Source organism: Mus caroli, chromosome 2 (assembly GCF_900094665.2).
Source record: "Mus caroli chromosome 2, CAROLI_EIJ_v1.1, whole genome shotgun sequence".
Classification (NCBI taxonomy): Eukaryota; Metazoa; Chordata; class Mammalia; order Rodentia; family Muridae; genus Mus; species Mus caroli.
In genome coordinates this window covers 72,259,748-72,276,784 of record NC_034571.1, presented here as the reverse complement: position 1 = coordinate 72,276,784, position 17,037 = coordinate 72,259,748, and the positions used below count along the sequence as shown (strand labels likewise).

Genomic DNA, 17,037 nt, shown 5'->3' with positions numbered 1-17,037 from the left:
TATTTATGTGTGACCCAAACAGAAGGAAAGGGTGGTTGGGAGTTTGTGTGCTCCACTGCTGGAGCAAGAGGGGCAACTTGAGACAGTTTGGCACATTCTGCAAGAAAAGGATCTTTTAGCTAATTTTACCTCTCAGGCAGTTCCCTGAGTAACATGGGAGCGGTTTGCACTGCAGGCCCAAGGATTTGGAATCTGTAGCCAGGCAAGGCTGTGGGAACCATCCATTGTGCACGCCGAAGGGTGGAAGGAGACAGCAGAGAAAGGATTATTGCTTCAGCCATTTTCTAAAATATCAAGAATCTGCTGGCAATATCGTGTGGATGGTGGGACTGAGGGGTGGGGGCTCTTCAAGGACAGAAAAGCAGCTAAGAAAAAAACCCATCAAGATAATCTCTGCCTCAAAAGGAAGGTCTGAGCAATTTCCTCCCAGTCTTGGTTATCTACCTGGGGAAAGAAAAAGAAAGGAATTTTAAGGCTGCCCAACTGTACTGTGGTGCTAACTGCAGCATAATTCTGGAGAGAACAGAGCCTATGGCTAGAATAGCCTCCAGCGGAACAGCGTTTGCTGGGTCCCAGCTCCCTGCCTGGTGCCACAAGGACACTCTCCACACACATCATCCCTGTGATTGCACACAGGGGCACAGAGGGCAAGCCTCGAGAGATGGCCGGGACTTGAGGAAAACACAACAGAAGAACTATCTAATTCTGTAGCTGATGCAGACAGGGCACAGCCTAGCTTGGTGACCGTGACTTAGGCCTTTAGTTCTAGCACTTGGAATACAGAAGTAGCTGGGTCTCTGTGATTTTGAGGTCAGCCAAGACTGTGTGTGGAGCATCAAGCTAGCCAGAATATTTAGTGAGACCCAGTTTCTCTTTCTTTCTTTCTTTCTTTTTTTTTGTTTTGTTTTTTTGTTTGTTTGTTTGTTTTGTTTTGTTTTTCGAGACAGGGTTTCTTTGTGTAGCCCTGGCTGTCCTGGAACTCACTCTGTAGACCAGGCTGGCCTTGAACTCAGAAATCCACCTGCTTCTGCCTCTCAGTCCTGGGATTAAAGTGGAGTGCCACCACGCCCGGCTTGACCCTGTTTCTTAAAACAAAACAAAAGAACAAACCCCAAATATGGCCTGTTACATATTTCTCATGGTCCTTGGAAAGGCAACAGAGAATCCATGGCCTCCCAAAATTCGCAGATATTTTGTATTTTCATATCTGAAACCACAAGACAAGTGACTAATCTTTCTTCTCAGGGGACAGATATTCCACATCTTATATCAACATGTTCCCATGGTCTAGATCCTGATAAATTTTAGGAACTAATATTTCATGTTACCGAAACTATTTCTCTTTTCCCTTGTTCCTTCCTTCCTTCCTTCCTTCCTTCCTTCCTTCCTTCCTTCCATTCTTTCTCTTTTTAGTGGCAGTAGTGGTGATTTGGATTGGACCCAGGGTCTCAGGGTCTCATACTAGGCAAGTCCAACTGAGCTAAATCACCAGTCAGTGCTCATGTAAATCCAAAGCAAGAGAACAAACTCCTCTACCCACCCCAACCTCTGTTTACTCACACATTCACACACACTCACACACACACTCACACACTCAATTTCTCTCTCTCTCTCTCTCTCTCTCTCTCTCTCTCTCTCTCTCTCTCTCTCCTCTCCCCCCTGTGTTCTAGGATACATGGAGAGTGTATGCTGTGTTCACTGCTCAGACAGCTGGTCTTACAGGGACTCAGGATGCACCACACCATCAGTCTCTAGCCCTGGGATTTGAGACTGGTTCGGAATTCAATGTTTTGTGTTTTCCATCTGATTGGAAAGTGTGCATTCACAGCGCTAACAGTGGTGACACAAGATAACAGGAAAGCAGGGTGAGACTTACAGGGAGAGGTATCTGACCTGGAGAGGAGAGGGATTGGGTGAGAGTCAGAAATGACTAGAATCCACACCATATAAACATGAAACCACACATGATCACACCTCCCACGTCAAGACAAAGGGAAGGAAGGACGTTGACAGGGACACTGGAGAGCAGTTGTGCACACAGCTCTCATGCTCGCTGACATGTGGTTCTAACTCAGTGTGTGGACTTCAGTGCCGCTTGACTTTTATGTCTGTGAACTCACCATTAGCATTACAAATCAGAAATGTAAAAAAGGGTGTGGTTTAAGCACAATAAATAATATTTCTATTACACTATTCATGAGGTGTCTGATGACCATTACAGAGCATAGCCAGTCTTCTGTAGTACGTAGATATTAATTAAAAAAAAAAAAAGCAGTGGAACTCATGGGTGGCACTTTTTCTTGCAAATGTAACAAAAAATAAATTTTAGTTTTAAATAAGACAGTAAAAAATGAGGGAAAAGACAATTCCTTGTGCCTTTTAATCACATTGATGCATTCAGGAGAAAATATAAACCCTTCTAACAGAAATTTCAAAGAGACACATAAAATTTTAAAAACTTAACATGTTTCAATCGGTGGTATTGTGTGTCCCTGTTAGATCTATGGTTGCAATGTCACAATATAAGTGGCAAAGGTTTGCAGATCTGAACCCATCTGAAATGGCTTTGGGTGATCTCTCAGCATCAGGAATGATTACATGTCGTGGAGCCAGTGTGAAACAGGCATTCCTCTGAGAATGATAAGTTCTCTGTATTAACTGAACATAGGTAATTAAAACCTAAGTAACACAACATTCTCATTTTATATACACACACATACACACACTTAGAACTTACTGGGGTGTACAGCTCAGGAGTAGAATACCTGCCTAACATGCCCCAGACCTTGGGTTCTAGCCCAGTGCTGGGAGAATGGACATTACACAAGAACAACCAGGACACTTAACTAGAACTTAGACTAAAAACAAAAGAACGTTGCCAAGGAAGACTATTTGAGTTCTGTAGTTTACAGCCCATGGGGGGGGCGGGGCTGGAGAGGTGGCTCAGCAATTAAGAACACTTGTGTTTTTACAGAACATCTTTGGCTCCCAGTACCCACGAAATGGCTTAAAACCCCAGTGCCCTCTACTGACCTTCCAAGCCATCAGACACATGGTACATACACATAAGATAGGATAAGTTTATCTAAAAACCGTATCACCAGCATCTAGTGGCAATGCAAAACAGACTGGTTTTAGCCAGTTTTCTTGTTTAAATCATCTACAGATCATGCAACCCCTTTCCCTCTGAGGACCACTTAGGGCCCTGCCTTCAGTGCACCCCTGAAGACTAGTGTTCATTCCATATGAATGAACTCTGGTTCTACGTCTACCCGCTTTCATTGGGAGACAGAGACAGAGACAGGCAGAATATTGACTTGGGATCACAGACTTCGTTTCATCTTTGATCCATCTACTAAGATGCTCCTAGAAAGCCGGCTAACGTATACCATTGGTCGAGTGGGAGATGACCACTCGGGTTTTGCTCTGGACAGAGCTATCATTGTATATTATGAGGGACACTTACAGAATCCTTCTGTGTGGTGATTTGGGATTTAATATCACAGCCATTCAGTAATACCAGTTTCTGTCATCTTTTTCTGGTTCCATTTAGGAACCAGAAGAATAGAAAAGACTAGATTCTAAAGGAGCTGTTAATAATTCATTAAGGCTTTGTAATTGAAATGGTTTAAGCCAACAAAATGCCCCACACATTTTTTAAACTAAAAATACCAACATTTTGTGTTCAGTCTATACATTTGCACAGATGGTCAGAGAACAGAGCATTCATTAATCTCTGTAAGTCAAGAGAAAATGATAGATTTCCACATTTTTAAAGTGCCACAATAGGATTGCTGAATTTACAGGTATAAAATTGAAAAAAAGAAAAAAGAAAAATTTAGAAATGTGAAGATATGTCATTCCTTCCCAGCTATCTTGCTGGAGATTTACAGACTGAAGAATTTTCATTTGCATGCATATCCGTTTTTATAAATGTGATAAATTCTTATTACTCTGGATTATATTAACCAGGGATCTCTGGTAATTCAGGTGTGTAATGAATGAACTGCATTTTTGTTTGTTCTAAGTTCTTACTTCAAAGACAGTACACATGAGTTTTGCAAAGGGGAATCGAAGCCTAAAAACTGGAAACCCACAGAGAAGGCTTCTTAAGCCCACAGATTTACTTTCATGCAGTGACTATCACATGATTTTAACAAATTGCTTCATCTCTGGCAGCTAACAGCCTTTAAAAACCTTTCCTTCCTTCCTCCCCTCCTTCCTTCCTTCCTTCCTTCCTTCCTTCCTTCCTTCCTTCCTTCCTTCCCTCCATTCTATCTTTTCTTTCTCCCTTCTTTCCTTCCTTCCTTCCTTCCTTCCTTCCTTCCTTCCTTCCTTCCTTCCTTCCTTCCTTCCTTCCTTCCCCCCAGCTAACACCATCTCTAAAATGTTCTGTTTTTTGGACTGTCATGTAATCACTACTGAGACTTTCCCTAGCCCATGACCATTTAGCTTACACCATTCTCGCTTTTAAAGAAAACTAGTACTTTTGTTACTTACTTGACATTTTGTTTAGACAAGATAATGTCACCTGACATTCTCAAACTTCAGGCTCCTAACTGTGCCAGTTTGTACTCCAGCTCCTGCCTCTGGCCCTGGTTGCTTGCATCCTGCATCTGTAGTGACTCTGACTACCCTAAGTAGGACATGCCCACCTTCCCACCCCTCCCACAGCAGCTCCAGTTCCTATGCATCTTTCAGGTCTTAAATATTTCTTGCTCACTGTAGTTTTTCAAGATTTGGTGGACTAATTTTGGCCCCACTCCCATTGGCTATATTGACTGTGTCTTAATTAGAAAATATATATTTATTTATAGAACTATTGGTTCAAACACACACACACACACACATATTGATTATGACTGTGACTGGATCCCTTCTGTAGTCTCTCTTGTACCTAGCTCAGTTTGTGGGAATCATTCTAAAGGGGTCATAGGAGAGTTACTAAATACATGCTCTATGATAAAAACTGAACCTAACATGGCCTTAAAGGCTACCTCCCAAAGCCTGCTTTTACTCCAGATCATCTTTAAGCATCATAGCGAAGGGTGAGAGTCTATATGGTCTTTAATCTGCCCCAGGGCGTGCTATTTTGATCTAGGCTAGGGCTTCCTTCATTGATCTGCAGTATGCTGATGAAAAACCCGTTCTTTTAATCTTTTATTCAAATCCAATGTCTTCTGTAGAAGTTTGGACCAGTTCTTCTTTTCAGCCTTATACTCCCAGAAATAAGACCCAGACTTAAAATATATCGACAGATACCTTGGCTATATAGCTAGGCTCTTCTCTGACTAGATCATAAACCATTTGCCCTAATCTTACCCTAATTTTGCCATGTGGCTGGTTACCTAGCTCAGGGATCATGTGTCTGTCTCCTCACATCTTCCCAAGTGGATCTCCCACCTGGCCTGGTTCTATTCCAGAATTCTTTCTTCTCCTGGATGTCCCACCTCCTACTTCCTGCTTAAGCCATAGGCCTTCAGTGCTATTATTGACAGGTGCCATGTCCATCCAGACATAAGATATTCTTCCCACGGTCTTCCACGTCTAACACTGAGATAGAGCAACAGTAGCTTTCCGAGTTCTCTGTAGACTCCCACTGGTCTTACTGGCTCCACGTGGCTTTATGAGGTGAAATGAGGCTCTGCACAGAAAACACTTAGCCCTGTTCCTGACACATGACAAGCCATGGCAGCTGTGTTGTCTATATTTTTATTTCTGAACTCAGGGAAATGTGTCATAGCCTTTATGCTTGAAGCTTTTCTGGATACTGCGTTTCCATTCTGGCTGTGTGTTCTTCACCTCTTCTACGTGACGGGGGCAAGGTGCTCTGATTTCTCTCGAGGCGGCTCTCAGTCCTTTATTTACACAAACACGGCTACCACTCAGCTTTCGGTGCACTGTTGCCAGCTTGTGGAACGACACGACCTCAGAATCTACTATTTTCCAGTTATTTAATAAAACTGATTTGAAATTGTGGAAAAGTGCTGGAGCACTTAACGCTGCTGCTACCCTTAGAGAGCGCAGTTCTTCCTAGAAACTTAGTTTTCAGTTCTTCTCTCTTGGACTTCCTCCTCGCTGTCTTCTGTTTTGACCTTTTCTCTCTCCCACCCTGCTCTCCTGATGACCCTGCTCTCCTGACTGATGAGCTGTCTCCTGAAGGTCTCACGTCACTGTCTTCTCAAGAATCTTTCCTCAGATAGATTTTTTTTCTCTCCCACTGTACATAACTGTTTTCTTGAGATTTCTTTTCTCAAATAGATTTCCTCCTTCCCGCTGCACCTAATTCCTCTGGAACCTTGTCTGTCTCCAAAGGGTCATCCATCATCTTGTCGCCTGGCTTCCGAACGATGCCTACAGTCCAGCAACCTTCCTCAACTAGCAATTGTTGAATCTCCCCAGTGTGTATCCTGTGAGCAGCCCCGACAGATGCCCAGACAAAATCCTCATTTCCTCCTGAAACATATCCCGCTCCACCATGACTACAGCTTTGTTATTTGTTTTTGCCATGTTCTCTGCCATTTGGCTATGACCAATTTAAAGTCAGCTCTATTTTTCCATCCTCTATCTTTACTTGAGTTCTATTTTGAAGGAATAAAGATTATATGTTCATTCCCTCACCCATCCATGTAGTAAATATTTATCAGATGCCTACTGTGTTTTAAGTAATGTGTTAGGTGCAAGATATAAAATGAAGAATAAATATCTCACAGGTGTGAGCCATAATAGAGGGCCATGGTCTGGTAGAAGACAGAATTAATCAAATGGTCTTGTGAATTCATAAATTCAAAACAGGGCAGGCCTTTCAGAAACTATCATACAGACAGAAATACATACAGCAAGGAGCTGCACTGCACTGCCGTTTGGTGGCTGTACTTTGGAAGAATCCACAGTTAGTATGGGACCTAGTGAAGGATCACAGAAGGTTTCTTCAGGAAGGGCGTCTAGCCAGGTTCTGAGGGAAGAACAGGAATTAACTAAGACTAGACCCGAGGGGCTAGCTAGCTTCTAGGCTGGGTAAAAGAAGACTTCCTGTGCTTTCCTTGGGCTGCAGCCACACTGTTTTTTTCTCAGAGAGCAATAGAGAAGACCAAGACAAAAAGCCAGAAGTAGGGAGGGAGAAGGCCAGGCAGATTGCCAGGAAGATGATTTAGGTTGTAAAAACAGCATCAGTGAAGCATTGTGGATTTTTAAAACCAAGGAATGACCACAGTCAGACCTGTGTTTGAAAATACTGCTACAGAGAGCTGAGGAAGGTCTTTGTGTGGTCGCAGAGGAGCCTTACGTAAGATGACAGCAGATTTCATCAGGATGGTTGTGACAGAGTACAAGAAAATCAGCCTGACTGTAGAAGTACCGGGGTGGACTCCACAGGCTCTGGCAATTCACAGAATGTGGGTGTTGCGTATGATAAGAGGGTGCCCTGGTCCTTTCAACAGAGAAAAGAGATGCAGTTGACAGAAGAGGGAGAGGACTAGGTAGTTCAGAGGAAGAGAGCAACGTCTGTTACAAGGAGCTTAGCTTTGAGTTTTTGTTTAAGATCCTTCCATATTCAAAGTGGACATCCAAAACCTGGTTTTGTGTGCTATAATGTGGGTGAGATTGGGCAGTAGAACCTCAGAAAGGGCTAAAAGTAAGCAGTGTTTGATGACTGAGCAGAGAAGCATACACTAGCAAGAGTTCCCTGCAATAACTAGCTTGCTCAGTCCATTCAAGTCTCTGGGCAAGTTCCCTTGGTACCTAACATTGCATGTGATACCCCTATAGCATGCTGTTATGGTGTGCTGACCTTTAGAGTTTGTAGGTAAATCAAAGCTGCAGATGTTTCCATTCCTCTTTTGCCTTAAGTAGACGGAGCTCTCAGGCTGCAAATAGTAAATTAGGATGGAAACGTCAGGTTTAACCTGCTGCTGTAATGTAAAGAACAATTAGCAGGGCAAGGTTGGCTATATATTGTTTCATTATTTACCCTTAATTACATTTGTGTATTATGAGAGTTTATGAGATATGCTTCTCTTCTTAAAAAAAACTATTTATTTATTTTATGTATATGAAAACACTGTCACTCTCTCAGACATGCCAGAGAAGGGCATCAGATCCCATTACAGATGGTTGTGAGCCACCGTGTGGTTGCTGGGAGTTGAACTCAGGACCTCTGGAAGAGCAGTCAGTGCTCTTAACAGCTGAACTATCTCTCCAGCCTAAGATATGCTTTTCATATCTGCATATCTTATTTCATCTGACTTATAACATTATGCCGGGGCCTAGGCCTTAATCTGCCACTCTGAAATATGATTGTTTCAGTAACTGTTAAACAGAGTCTCAAATGATGAATGATAGATAACTAATGTGTCAGCATATGAAATACTGGTACAGCCATGTTTCAACTGGTTCCCTGAGCACTGCCCACTGAGTTGCCCTGCCACTACAGCCAACACTAAGGCTATGATTCGTGGAACGTACATAAGGAGACATAATACAAGTTCTCATTTTAGATGTAATTGGTGTCGTTTGTGTCAATGTCTTTAATATGGAAACAGAAATAAGTGCGATGCTTTCTTGGACCAGGCCACTGTAAACGTGTGAGTCTAAGAGACAGTTCAGATGGTTTGGATCAGTTAGGTGAGCGGTCACAGTGCCCCACTGAAAGCACGTGGTCCTTCCTTGTAAATACACCGGCAGAGCCAGTGAAACTGGAGTCACCACAGAGTCGGAGATGTCCTTCTATGTCACCGTATCAGAGAAGTAACTAACAGGCTTATATAAAATGTGAAATTAATTTGAGGAAAATGGATCACTTCCACTTTTAAATACTCTGGGAAAATCTCAAAATAAAGAATTCAAAGGATATTGTGTAATCATTGACAAATCTTTAATATTAACATAAATTAATTTTTCAAATAAAATTAAAATAAGAATGTTTGATTCACAAAATATTCTAAGGGGTTTAATTCCTATATGTATTAATTTTAAAGAAAATTGGGTATTTTTAAAATCACTTTATATGTTAGTCATGTCAGTGTACAAAGCACTTGCCTTCCTGAGCTGGATAGCGTCATTTAGAGTGTATAGCTTATTAGGTGCATTCTCTGGGGAGTGAGTCAGATATTTCCCTTTGATTTGAGCGTGGTAGAGTACACCCCACCAGGGTTTATTGCTTCATCTTCCCCTACCCCCGTTAAACTGTTGGACATTTTTTTTTTTTTAGGAATTCACTTATGCACGAGGTGTTGGCTTACTGTGTTCAGGTGCTGATCCTCAACACAGAAGACAGCATAAGCATCCCTCAAAAAATTACCACACTGCAGTGCAAAATACAGAGTAAACACTCTGTTTTGTTTTTTTTTTAAGAATAAGCATCTCAGCCACTTGAAACTCCCTATGTAAATTGTAATGACATTTATCAGAGCAGTGATGCTGAAGACCTGTACTGAAGAATTCATATAAGTGTCCTGCCACTTGATTGGTAAAAGAAAATGTTCTTCAAAATGCAATCTCTATGATTTTCATTGTTTACAAACAGAATTAAGATAGGAATCATCTGGTCTTTACCTTAGCAAAAACCTATTGTTGTTTTTTTTTTAATGGACATAAGTTTTAATTATGACCTAATTTGAAATGAAATGTCAAATGTCAAAGAGCTAGGCAAGCGAGAGAACAGAACTGACCAAATAAAAGGGCTCACAGTCAGATCACAGTTAGTGCCGGCACTTCCGAATAACTGTGTCTCTTATCCTGCCCTTATCAACCCTAAGTTGGTAACTCGGTGTGCAGTTGGATCCCTAAGGGAAGAAGCTAAGATTCCTGGGAATCCTCTAAAATTAATAATCTACCTTCAGAGCACTCAAGTGAAGTCTGAAGTGAAGGGAAATGGCCGAGTTTGTTCACTTGAAACTGGGAAACCGCCCTGCTTGTTCTTTAAGGGCACAATCCTGTCTCTGCACCACATCTCAGCTGATTATTAACTCAAGCTGTGGTGCCCTTCTGTAGGTCACCGATAGGCCAACAGTGTGCTTATGTGCAGTTTCTTAGGCCAAGCAGAAACACAGGCATCAAGGCTCACAGATGACTAATAGGATATATTTGAAAAATTACTTTGAACTGCACTAAAGATCTCAGCTTTTTTTTTTTTTAAGAAATGGATTAATTTGCCTCCACTAAAATGTATAAAGTGAAGATGTCTGTGTAAAGCTGGGGTATCAAACAGAAGCATTCTGAAGCAGCTGTGACCCAAGAATTCTACTCTGTCTCTAAGATTTGATGGATTTTAAATTGGGCCCAAAGAGAATTAACAGGCTAGAGTGCACATCGTGTCCCTCCTGAGAGCCACTGCTTTTCCTTTTAGTGATACAGAAAGCTTTGGAGTTCGCAGGGTGCTTTCTGCACTCTACAGACAATGTATGTAGAATGCCTTACACAGGTTACTGGTCGCCTACATGTGGCCTGGAGGATAGCATCCATGGTGAACTGTATGTGAGTGGCGCCCCCTGGAGTTACACAATATCAAGGTACTAGCTGGACCATAGAAACGACAACTCTTTCACTGGTTAGTTAGATCTTAGAAATTAGCAAAAACACTGACTCTCTTTTCCCTAATGGTCATAATTCTGTCTGAACTTTTTTTGTTTTCAACAGATTCCCATAAGTAAGGACTGAGTGAGTGAGGTAAATACCAAAGACAGTTTATACATCATTATTGGTATTGCAGACCGTAATATGGCCAATATCAGAAGAAAAGTTCACTAGCCATCTTTGGATTGAGTAAGACTTTCTCTTGGACACATCCTCCGTTTCTCATAATGTGGCCCTGTCTCTGGGAGTGTCAAATCTTAATCAGTTCAAAAATACATGCAAAAGGGTTTTTACTAGTAAAAAGAGTTTTGTGAAAAAAAAATAAAAGGCAGAGATTCAAGAAATTATTTAGCTTCTACTCAGTAATTTTTAATTTGTTTCTTAACATGTTCATAGATTTCAAAGTGTCATTATTATTTTATCTCAGATAATTATCTTAGTGCCTTGGCTATGGTACAAGATTATAGTTTAGCACACAGAATAGGATCTGTAATGTAAAAGCCACATCTAATGTCACAGTAACTTCCTATTCCAAGTGCTTACTGATAGGGCATTTGACGTGCAATTGAAAAGCCCGACGATGGCTTCCGTTTTACAAGGGACATAAATTTTAAGGTAACAGTTCAGGGGCATTTCTCTGCTGTCTTCTCTGTATCAGTGTGTTCTAGAGAAGCTACAAGTATCTATGCCAGGGAACACTGTAGCTCAAAGGATGTACTGTCCAGCGCATACTGTTCCTTTTACCCCAGAAGGTCTCCCACTGGGCACCGCCACCTCAGAGCCTGCCCTAGAAGCAGCGCCCAACCTCTGCTCCCTCTTCTGAGGAAGTTCCCCTGTCCTCTACAATCTGGAGAATTTTTTTTTTTCTATTCACTGATTCCTTTTAGTTCTCAGTTGCTCCATCCTTGATATCTTTCCCCCTCTTGCTTCGGGTCATCTTTATCCTTGAACTTTGGATTGTGGTTTGAATTTCTTTTCTTCTACCTCCTGATCTTCAGTGGGTGTCCGGGTGAAAGGGGGTTGTCTTTATTTCTAAAAATATCATGCTGTCCAACACATGGCATGAGTCAAATTGCTTTTTAGAACAATCAAGTTTACTAGTTTATTTATTTATGGTTGATTTGGCATATGTTTTACTTAGTATTTTAATATTTAGATTTTATTTAGAATATGTTGTTGTTGTTTAAATTAACTGACCACTCTCTACAGCCATACCACCATGTGCAGAGCCCATCTTGTCTGATGCTAACTAACTGTTGCCGCTTCCCTCATGACATTGCTGACCGCATTGACACCTAAGGTAGTAGAGAAAGAGATGCTATGATGTATTTTCTTTAATGGAGGAAATAGTTTCACTCATTTCTTTAAACACGAAAAGATCAGTTCTCTATAGAGAGCTGGGCACTTGCCTAGCGTTCCGTGAATCTGCCTTTCCGTATACACTGAACACAATGTTACATCCTGACTGGAGGTTGCAGATCTCCCTCTCTGAGGCAGAAATTAGAACTCAGGAGACACCGGAGGGGAGCGCACAGTAGATTGTAAAATATCCCACTGGGAAGACTTCATTACATTTTTAGTTTTAAGTCAAAACCTTGTCTAATTCATTATCTTTTTTTTTTTAACTTGGGCCAGTGAGGTTCTGAGAAATGTTGAGGATTTGGGAAATCAATGGGACTTGACACAAAAGGGAATTAATGGGGGGAAAATGTATCTCTGGATGTCATTTCCTGTGAAAGCTATTTTGCCAATGGATAGTGGGTATTCTGGGAACTATAGAAGTGGCCCCTAAAATATGAGGTTATATTCCCATCAGTTCCTAGATGGAGGTCAAGGTGGTCATTCCAGTAACCCTTTCTTTCTTGCCACTTCTTCATATGGGGCTTTCTTCTTCCTTCTCCATTTTGACTGCTCAGGCTCAAACCCTGGGCCCTGTGCAACGAGGCGTGTGCCTTACTGCTAAGCCACACACACACACACACACACACACACACACACACACAAGCACTGGTCAGTGCCAGGGGGATTGCAACAGCTCTCTTGAAGCCACTTGCAGTAGACAGCTATCTCCTGCTGCTCAGTCACTGGGCTGTAAGGAAAGTCAGGCTGGCCAAACAAGCCCATTGTTGATGGCATTTGATTGTGGCAGTCGCCTGCCTGGTGCCATGAGTTTGCTGGCTCTCCTTCTTGCCTCTCTCACTCCTCAATTAAGGTGCTTCCTTGCTAATGAAGTGGGGTCAGTGCTGTTGCTATTTAACAGCGTCTCACTTTCACTTGAAGGTTTGCCCAGGAAGCAGAAGCTGTTGACACTGCATCAGATAAAGTACGAGGATAGCAAAGTGTCACTCACCGAGAACACCAGGAGAAAGTAGAGGTGTGCCAAGTGAGGGCACCTCTGCTCCACAACGGGCGGCTTCACTTGCCCCAAATGCCAGTCCAAGGGAGCCAGTGATCCTCACTGCTGGCTTCTACACACCCCAAACTCAGGGGAAACACATTGCGGAGAGCCCTTTCTATCTTGCCACATGCAGTAAGGTATCACATAGCTAGCTGTATCTTTATCTCGAGGGCTAACTGGTGCTGTTAACTTTCTGCCCTGATGCCAGGACATGGTAATGAGGAAATCACCCTGTTCGTCTTGTACTTGAAAGTTATATTTAGAGAACCCTGTTCTTGAGCCAAAAGGGTACTAAATAACCCTCAACTACTCAGTGCACTTGAAAACAAGAGGCGCTGAAAAGTGTCCTTGGAACTTTGCATGGTGCCATGTGCCTGTAATCCTAGCATTTGAAGTGGAGGCTGGAGGGTCAGGAGTTCAAGGCCAGCCTCTGCTGCACAGTGAGTTAAAGACTACCCTTAACTACCTGAGCCTTGCTCAAATTTTTTTTTAAAAAAAGGTTGGAGGTATCCTAGTATCTTCTAGAGGTATACAACTCCAAAGTGGGACTTTAGGGCTTTCTTAGCTATTCATTCAAAGGATTTGACCTAAAGTATTACCCTTTACCCAAAATTATGCAGCTGTTTTCTATTTGTAGAAATTTCAGCAGCATTAAGGTCTAATCCCTTCCTGTGATATTTAAAGTAGTGCGGTGCCTTTGTAGCTCTCCAGTTCTTAACGATTACAGTGTAAACTTAGATCAGACCTATGAGTATATAATTAAGGAGAGATGTGCATCTCAGCACGTAACATCCACTAGATGCCTTCCTATAGGCCCTGTGTGGTTGTTGATGAGTTATCTGCCTTTAAAATATAGAGTTTCTTATTTGCAAGACACTAGCCGACAATGCCTCCTCTCCCAGGATACGATGAGAATCAAGTGAGTTGGGTCACGCTCAGACTGGAAGAGTGCTCAGGGACATAAGTCATCACTGTTATTTCCGCTGTCCACCTTTAAATCTGCATTCATTTTCTAGTTTATTACCATTGTCCTAGTATGAATTCTGTTGCTGTGATAAAATCTGAAACCGAGAGCCACTTAGAGGAAGAAAGGACTTAGTTCAGATTACACTTTCTGGTCCCAAGATTAGGGAAGTCGGGGCAGGGACTAGAGCAGAAACCAATAAGAAACTCAGCTTGCTGGGTCACTCCTTATCTTCTCTTCTATTCAGATAATCTGTCTTATACAGCCTAGAACTCCTGCCTAGGGTGGTTCTGCCCACAGTGGACTGGGCCTCCTCAGTCAATTATCAATAAAGAAACTGCCCCATGGATATGTCTACAGGCCCATCTGATCAAGGCAGTCCCCCAGCTGAGACTCCCTCAGAAGAGAAGTGTGAGTTGCGACAAGTTGGCAGCTTGAAGATGACTAGAAATAAACAACTACACTTTATGTCACCTCTCACAGCCAATACATGAAGGTCTCATCATGCTTTTCCGTTTTCCTTGGGGTTTCCTTTAACTTTGACAAAGAATACGCAGTCTTGAACATCCAAAGTAAGATCAATGATAAGTCAATGAACAGCTAAGATGAGAGTTGTGGGGAGACCCTGAGGAAGCTAGAACTACACTCAGCACAGGCCCTGGGTAGCAAACGCTGCACACAAGGGAAGACACTAATGTCCTCTTAGCTGTAAAGTAAACCAATCCCCAGATGACAGTTGTGTCGAGACAGTGCATGTTTCCACATCCGTTTCCTAGTCAAATGAAGAAACAACCAAATCAGAGAGCTCTGAAATCACTGAGTTCCCACTCCAGCGGGAGTGCAGTGAACCATGGGAATGTAAATGTACAGGCAGGGCGTTCGGCTCATTGCATCTTCTCCTCACAGTCAGACTGCTATAGTTCAGCAAGAACACCTACCTTCATCTCATCACTTATGCATTCAGCAAAACTAGGCCTTTCCCTCATGGTGGTTCACAGTGATGGGCACTGAAGTGATGGTCACCGTCACCAGTTCCACAGAAATGAGTGAGCTGAAATTGCTGAAGATGGTGAAGTTATGTGTGCTCTGAGCTGGAACAAAAGAAGCCAGGAAGTCAGGAAAACATTCCAACACAAATATACACATACAAATATACACCACACAAACACACACACATACACATCTGCCCCAACACAAATACATACCAAACACACACACCACACACATACACACATACACATCTGCCCCAACACGTACACATACCAAACATACACACACACACACATACACATCTGCCCCAACACGTACACATACCAAACATACACATACACACACACCTGCCCCAACACATACACATACCAAACATAAACACCATACACATACACATATACACATCTGCCCCAACACATACACATACCAAACATACACACCACACACATACACAAAACACACACACACACACATCCCAGCCTGAGATGACTTAAGCAAATGTGATATTTTGGGAGAACACTCTGTATTTAGTGATTACCAGTAAACTGATGAGATCCATTTAAGCAAAGGACCACAGGACTGATACTGACTAACATTCCCAGGAACTTGAGCTACTCTGTTTACACTATGAATATTTCTGTCATGTTCCTCACTCATGATTTTACCCCTGTCTCATATTTTCAACGCTTCCCTGTTCATCTTCCTTTTCTCTTACACAGTTGGTATAAATAAATAAATAAATAAATAAATAAACCAGCTGAGATGGAAATTCCCCCCACTTGGAACCTGTAGCACCATGCACTTGCTGGAGAATTTCATCCCTGTGATAAGCTGCTCCCACACCTGACTCCCATTGACTTCCTATGGCAGGTAGTCTATCAAGTGGTCCGTGTAGCCCCCTCTCCTGCCAATACCTATGCCTCTGCCATTCCAGCACAAATGCTTTTCCTAGGCCAAATTCTCCCACCCAAAGCACACCTCCCTTTACCAATTCATGTGTAACTCCTCCTTCAGATCTTCAAACCTAAGGCTGCCAATTTTAGGACATCTCCTCAAGACAACTCCTCTCGGGTTCCCTTTGCTTTTGCTCGGCTTGCCCCATGGCGTGCTTTGCTGCTTTGCTGCATCTGCCCATTTTCTCATGAGTGCATCTGCATCACACCTTACCTCACGGGCCTATGACCTAAGGCGTGACCTTACCTCACTTCGCTGACCCTGACCATCTCTAGATACACTCGGATTCTAACGGAAACTGATAGAAGAAAAGTAATTAGGTGAAAAGCCCTCTCATCAAACTCCATCTTGTTTGCATAAGATTTACCACGTGTGTCACCTTTAGAGCTAAAGCAGTGTACCCACTATGTCTTGTTTTGGTTTTGCTACATACATAGTTTTATTTTTTCAGTCCGTTCAGAGTGCAATTCAAATGAATTTATGCAGTTATTTTTCTCAATGTGTCTGGTAAATCAAGGTGTCAAAAAGATCTTGTTCGGATGGAAGGTAACTCCCCAAATGTCAGTAAGTTAACTCCGTGTCTTCTGGTTTATTGTAATTTGGTGTTGTCTCTTGTCTCACTTTCTACTTCCTTTGATCTAGTATTGAAGTCACAGGGCTACACACCCTTTATGTATGAGAATGGAATGCTAACTGCTTTGATGTGAGACCCACATCTGAGATCAAGGACTGTCCTTACCTCCCTTGTGGCATGAGCTATAATTGGAACTGGGATCATCCAAGGTGGCATACTAAGTGCATGTAGATGTCTCCTAAACGCCGTGCCATCTGCATTCAACAGCAGCTATCGTCATGTTGCTATGTCACCCTAGTTGATCTCAAAGACCACAGGGGACTAGGTGCAGAGCAGACAGGCTTTATCTAATGAGCGGTGGAGACTGTGGAAGTCCACATCTATGAGGGTGAATGACACCCAGCACAGATGCTGCCAGCCAGATGGTGAGAAAGCAGTCCTCCCTGGCCTGAGCGGAGGCGAGAGAGCACCGCTGACCGGTCTCACCTTCCTCCTGCTTTTGTCCAGATCCTGTGGTCCACTGGTGTGACTTTTAGGCTTTCAACGACACGGGTTCTCCATTATCCAGCAAGGTTTGATATGTTG

The 17,037-nt window shown here is 42.6% G+C and overlaps 1 protein-coding gene across 14 annotated transcripts in view; it reads left to right on the top strand.

Annotated features, from left to right (window-relative positions):
- Znf385b (zinc finger protein 385B) overlaps nucleotides 1-17,037 on the top strand; it is a 385,123-nt gene that overhangs the window by 327,964 nt on the left and 40,122 nt on the right. The gene's annotated exons all lie outside the window — the stretch shown is intronic.